Source organism: Trachemys scripta, chromosome 19, assembly GCF_013100865.1.
Source record: "Trachemys scripta elegans isolate TJP31775 chromosome 19, CAS_Tse_1.0, whole genome shotgun sequence".
Classification (NCBI taxonomy): domain Eukaryota; kingdom Metazoa; phylum Chordata; order Testudines; family Emydidae; genus Trachemys; species Trachemys scripta.
Genome location: NC_048316.1, coordinates 7,039,996 through 7,045,995, shown reverse-complemented (window position 1 = coordinate 7,045,995; position 6,000 = coordinate 7,039,996).

The following is a 6,000-nucleotide window of genomic DNA, read 5'->3' as shown; positions in this document are numbered from 1 at the left end:
TTAGTAACTTCTCCCTAAACTGTTGTTTGGTTCTTTTTACCCTTAGTTTATTACCCCTTCCCCAGCTAGAAACATGCAAACCTCATCATTCTTGTTTGGTACCTGGTATGAACAAGGTCGTAATTGCTAACTAGCTATTTACACATTCCAATTCCTGTCCTTGGTTGTTGAGGTCGATCAGAGTTAAACATGGAAGGACAGAGTTTAAACATGGAAGAACTCTGGCTCAGGCAGGCCTAGTATAGGGTCCGGCTTTTTGGGACTCAAATCCCCGTCCTGGGGGGAAAGCCCAAAAAGCCGAACATGTCCGGGAAAATCTGGCGCCGCTGGGGGCCGGGGGCTGGCCCGGGGCCGGCGGTGCCGGGCGGCCGGGGGGTGCGCGGGGCCGGCGGTGCTGGGCGGGCCGGGGGTGCTCGGCCGGGGACCCGGCAGTGCTGGGCAGGCCGGGGGTGGTCGGCCGGGGCTGGCACCCCAGGGTACGAGCCGACCCAGGCTGGAGCCGCCGGGGGGGCCAGCCTGGGCCGCGCCTCCTCCCCCCACACCCCCCTTACTTGCTTCAGGCTTCCTGCGAATCAAATGTTCGTGGGAAGCAGGGGAGGGGGCGGAGACTTTGGGGAAGGGGCGGAGTTGGGGTGGGGGGCGTGGGCGGGGCCGGGACCCTGTGGAGTGTCCTCCATTTGGAGGCACAAAATATGGTAACCCTAGCCTAGTAACCCCAACAGCGCCATACGAATAACAATTCACTTCCTGCTCGTTAACAGCAGCGGGGGAGGGGGGGGGGAAATGTCCTGTCCATGACAATACTTAGGCCCAGCTGTTTCTGAAAGAGGTGTAAGAAACACTGCAGAAGGCTGTCATGGAATAACCATCCCCTAGGGAAAAATTTCTCCCCATCCCCATCTGTTGGAGGTCAGCTCATGCTGTAGAGTGTATAAACCTTCCAAAGCTCTAGTCTTAATCCTTATTTCTCGTCATTGGATATGCTTGTTGTCCATATAAATGTCCAATTAACCTCTGTGATCGTTCGTGGCATAGCCCGGATCCATACGGAAATGGGCATCTCTGCTACTTGCAGCATGTCTTGCTCCATGGCAGCTTGCTAATAAGGGAGTCCAAGAGATCAGAGCCAACAGCGGAGGTACAAGGGCTCTGTACAGCATACAGAGAGAGTGAACTATCCCCGTGCTTCAGAGCAGTGAAACAGCCCGGGTTAAACACTGATTCCTTGCAGAATGTGCATTCTGCTTGCTACTATCGGCCAGGTGGTAGATTGACATTCCTCTTGCAGTTGGAGCCCTGCAATAGTGCCGCTGCAGAATCCCAGGGCTCTGAGCAGTGCTGCTAGGGGGTTAGCCCTGGCATGTCTTTATTTGTTTTCAGTGCAGCCCAAAAGCAGCATCAACGAGTGCAACCCCCCTGTACCTGTCTACCCCAAAGGTGCATGTGCCCAACATAAGGCTGCACAGGGTCTTGCACTTCCAGGCCTGCCAACCCCACGGGCAAAGGGCGTTTGCGGGAGGAACGGCCCAAACTTTCCTCAGCTCAGCATGTTGCTCGGAGCTCAGGGGCAGCTGTGCTGGGTGGAAGGGCCTGAAGCGTGATTTTTGCACACTGCTGTGCATACATATGGCCATCTGCCCGCAACCATGGGCCTTTGCAGGGGCAAAGGGACGAGTGCTCATTTTCTCCCTCCTTCCCCATAACTCCCTGGTCTTTAATGCTGCATGCCAATAACCAGAAGCATTGTCTCCTAAGGAGCTGGTGATGGGCTCAGAGGATGCAGTGTCGCTATGAAGCGAAACGGTCCCCTTCCATCATGGGGGGGAGAGGGGAGACTTACAGGCTAATTTTACATGCTGCAATGGGTGCCAACGCCCACTTAGCTCAGACTTATCCCTTGTTCCTCTTTCAATGCACCTCTCCTCCATGAAGAACTAGCTGGAAAAATCTTCCCATATTCTTCCTAACCTCCAATGTGACCTTTACGGAAGGTGCCAGCTGCTATTAGTCAATTTCAGTGCCAGCAAAACCAGCCTTCATTCTGCTGCTTGTGTGTGGTTTTCCCCCCATGTTTCTCTGCTAGACCTGGAGGCTCTGAATTTCTTCGCTGCACGGGTTGGGTTTTTTTCCCCACTCTTTGATTTCACATTTGGTCTCATCTGAGGCAGAGGAGTCTGTGCCCCCGAGGTGCCTGCCGAAGCATGTATAACAAATCATGCCCCAACATCTCCTCCCTGGGGGAAAAGACCCGGAAGAATTGTTCAATGTGACTTGCATGCTCCAAGTTGTTCCAAGCAAAGCCAGGTACAGGAGAAAATCTCCAAGGCAGGAGGCGAGTAACACCTAGTCCGTCTCATGGTCAAAGCACTTAATAAGCATGGGTTAATGAATCCAAATTAGGGTTACCATTCGTCCGGATTCTGCCGGACATGTCCGGCTTTTTTGAGTTAAAAATAGCGGCCGGGGGAATTTGTAAATGTCTGGATTTCCCCCCCCCCCCCCCCCATGCAGAGCACGCACGGCTGACAGGGCAGCCGGCCGGATCGTGCCACTCGCACGGGGCTCTGGCAGCCAGAGCCCTTCCTCTCCCCTGCAGCTTGAGATCACTCCCCTACTCTCTCTCCCTCCCTCCCCCCCCCTGCATTCTCAGATCGCCTGCCGGCCGTTCGCATCAGGCCTCCGGCAGACTGGAGCTCCTGCCCCTGCCCCCGCTGCCCCCTCCCCCGCTGCCCAGCGTGCCGCTCTGCAGCACTCTGTTCTGAGCGGCACGGTAAGGGGGCCAGGGGGTCGGAGACGGGGCAGGGAGGTTCTGGAGGGGGCAGTCAAGAGACAGGGAGCAGGGTTGGCTGGTTCGGGAGTTCGGGGGGGGGCTGGGGGTGTAAGGTTTTGGGCAGTCAGGGTACAGGTATGGGGTAGAGTCCTAGGGCGGCAGTTAGGGTGGGGGGGTCTCAGGAGGGGGCAGTCAGGGGACAGAGGGGTTTAGATGGGTCGGGAGTTCTTGGGGGGAGGAGCTGTCAGGGGGTGGGGAGTGGGTGGATGGGGCGTGGGACTCCCTGGGGTCTGGGGGGGGTGGTGTGTGGATAAGGGTTGGGGCAGTCAGGGGACAGGTAGGGTGTAAGGTCCTAGGGGGTAAGTTAGGATGGGGGGAGGGTCTCAGGAGGGGGCAATCAGGGGACAAGGAGCAGGGAGGCTTAGGTAGGGGGTGGAGTCCTGGGGGGTAGTTAGGGGCAGGGGTCCCAGGAGGGGGCAGTCAGGGGACAAGGGGGGGGGGTTGGGAGTTCTGAGGGGGGCGGGGAGGGAGTGGAAGGGGCAAGGGCGGGGCTATGGCAGGGCTTCTCCCATCCTCTTTTTTGATTGTTGAAATATGGTAAGCCTAATCCAAATGAGGGCCTGGTTCTGCTCACACACCGGTAACTCAAGAGTAACACTAATCAATTTACATTGGAATAAGTGAGAGGAGAATCAGATCTATTTGTCAGAGGAGGAAGCGGAGGCAGAGAGGCTGAAATTTTCAGTGCCACTTGCACTCCAAACTTCCTTTCAAAATCTTAGGCCCAGCAGCTCCATCAAGGAGTGCCCCCCGCAGAGGTAGACTAGACCTTATAACATCCTATTTCTTAGTCCTGTGCTTAAACCTCCGGCCCTCAAAGAGAGCTGGTCTGTAGAGTGTTCTCTGGAGATCTATAACAATGGTGAATCTAGCTAGTGTTCATTTCTAACTGACCCTGATCACTGGGATGGGGCTGACCGCTCATATCTGAGTGTGTGAAATGGAATGGTTTTATGGAAACCATTATAAATCCTCTGTCAGCAAGGAGGACGCCGTTGCTTTGTGGGTGTGTGGTAATATATGTATATAATTAGACACTCACTCTAAGGCCAGGGTATGAGTATTAGCAGAGGATGCTGTTAGCATATTGAACAATGGAAGAGGTTTGGTCTCTACCCCTCGACAGATAATGCTGGAGAAAGACATAACAGAGACACTGAGGGGTTTTGTACTGATGCCCACCACCACCGTGATAGCTCAGCGCCACCTTGTCAATATCCCCTATCCACCCCTGTGGGCAAGGGAGTGATATTGACAAGAAGCCGCCTCCCTGTGTTTGGAATAAGCTGCTTCCTTTTAAAAAGATTCCTGTTCTGCAAAAGTTTGGAAAGAACCAGTCAGATGCAAAACATGCAAAAAACTATTTTACTGACAAACAGCAAAGGACGGGCTTGGTTTCAGGCGGCTAAATCGATCACCTATGATACAAACATTATCGAAAGGGAAGGCTTGGCTGAAATACATTCACTCGTTGACTTCCCCCCCCCACCCCACCCCCCCAAAAAAAATCACAGTGTGCTCCCCCCGCCCTGCCCCATAAAGCTTGCTGAAACTTTCAGTAGGAGCTGCTCACCCGCCCCTTCACTTAGCGCAGAAACAGCGCAGCTCCGAGCCCAACTTCCAGGAGAATACAAAATGCAGATGACATTCATTTATGCAAGCGCATTAAAAAGAAAATTAGGCATTATTGCTTTTCAGATCGCAAGAGAGATTATTCCAGGATTAAATCCGTAAGAGTGTAATCTCTCTCTGTCTCTCGGGAAATACCAACCTATGCTGAGCCTACTTCTCTATTTGATGTGTGCAAAATTGTTTTTGAGTGTAGAAAACAGGTAGAGAGGGACTAAAAATTGGGGGAAGTATTACTTCAAGTTTTGCTACAGTGTCCCCATAGTGGAGCATTATTACAACCGCCTTGATGCTGGAAGAGACTTTGCTGCCTCAGTCATTGTGAACGAAGGGTACTCAGCACCTCACAGGATTGAGGCCTTTGGGGTGACACTAATCACTCACGGTGCCTGCATCATTCCTTAGCATAAAATCACAGTGCTCTGCTTGAAGAAGGGAACAAAATGAGCGACCACAGTTAAAAATAAAGATGGCCATAGACTAGAGGGTAGTATGGAAAAAATAGCATGGGATACAAATGGGAATGCATATTCATACACCAGCCCAGGCAGAGATTAACACACGCTTTTACCCACAGACAGACACATCAACACGACTGGAATCTTACCATGAAACTCCTCCAGACCGCAGTGAACTGACAGCTCAGAATCACCTATTAAAAGTCCAACGGCCCGACCTTTTTTGCACTCCCTGCTCCTGCACTAGGTATTGAAACACAAAAACGCCACCACATGCATGCATGCTTTGCAGCCCCAGCGTTTTCCAATAGCTTGCCTACATTTCAGAGCCCTGCCTCAGAACAGCAGCATCTGCAGCATCAAGACCTGTCCTGAATGTGCACAATTTTCAAAAGTGCCTAAGTCCCATTGACTTTCAGCGAGACTTAAGCTGTGACAGGCGGCCACTGGCCTTTGACATCCCAGGTTAATGAGAGCCACTGTAAGCAGGGTTAGCTGAGAGCTTACCCAGCTGCACTGAGGGGATGTCTACACTGCAAAAAAGTGTGCTCTTAACTCGGGGTTAAAATAGCAGTGAAGACACGGCACGTTGGCTTTTAACGCTGGTTTGCCACCTCCAGTGTAACTCAAGCTGCTCACCCCAGTGGCTGTGTCTTCACTGTAACTTTAACCTAAGTTAGAACACAACTTTGTTTTTGCAGTGTAGACATAGCCTCCGGCGTCCACTGGCACTAGCATGAATGAACAGGAGGGTTGTGTGTAAGACACGGCAGATCTAGGGGGGTACTGCTGAGGCCTCCGCTGGTTTCAGACGGTCTAGTTTTGGGTGCCATGCTTTAAGAAAGAGGTGGACAAAGGGGTTAGAAAACCTGACTTAGGAGGAAAGGTTAAACAACTGGGGCATGCTTTGTCCGGGAAAAGAGGACTGAGGAGGGACCTGATAATGGTCTTCAAATAAGTTAAGGGCTGTCATAAGGAGGACTATGCACCTTTGAGCTCATGTCCACTAAACGTAGGACAAGATATAATGGACGGAATCTGCAGCAAGTGGGATTGAGGTCAGATAGCAGGAAAAGCTTTCTA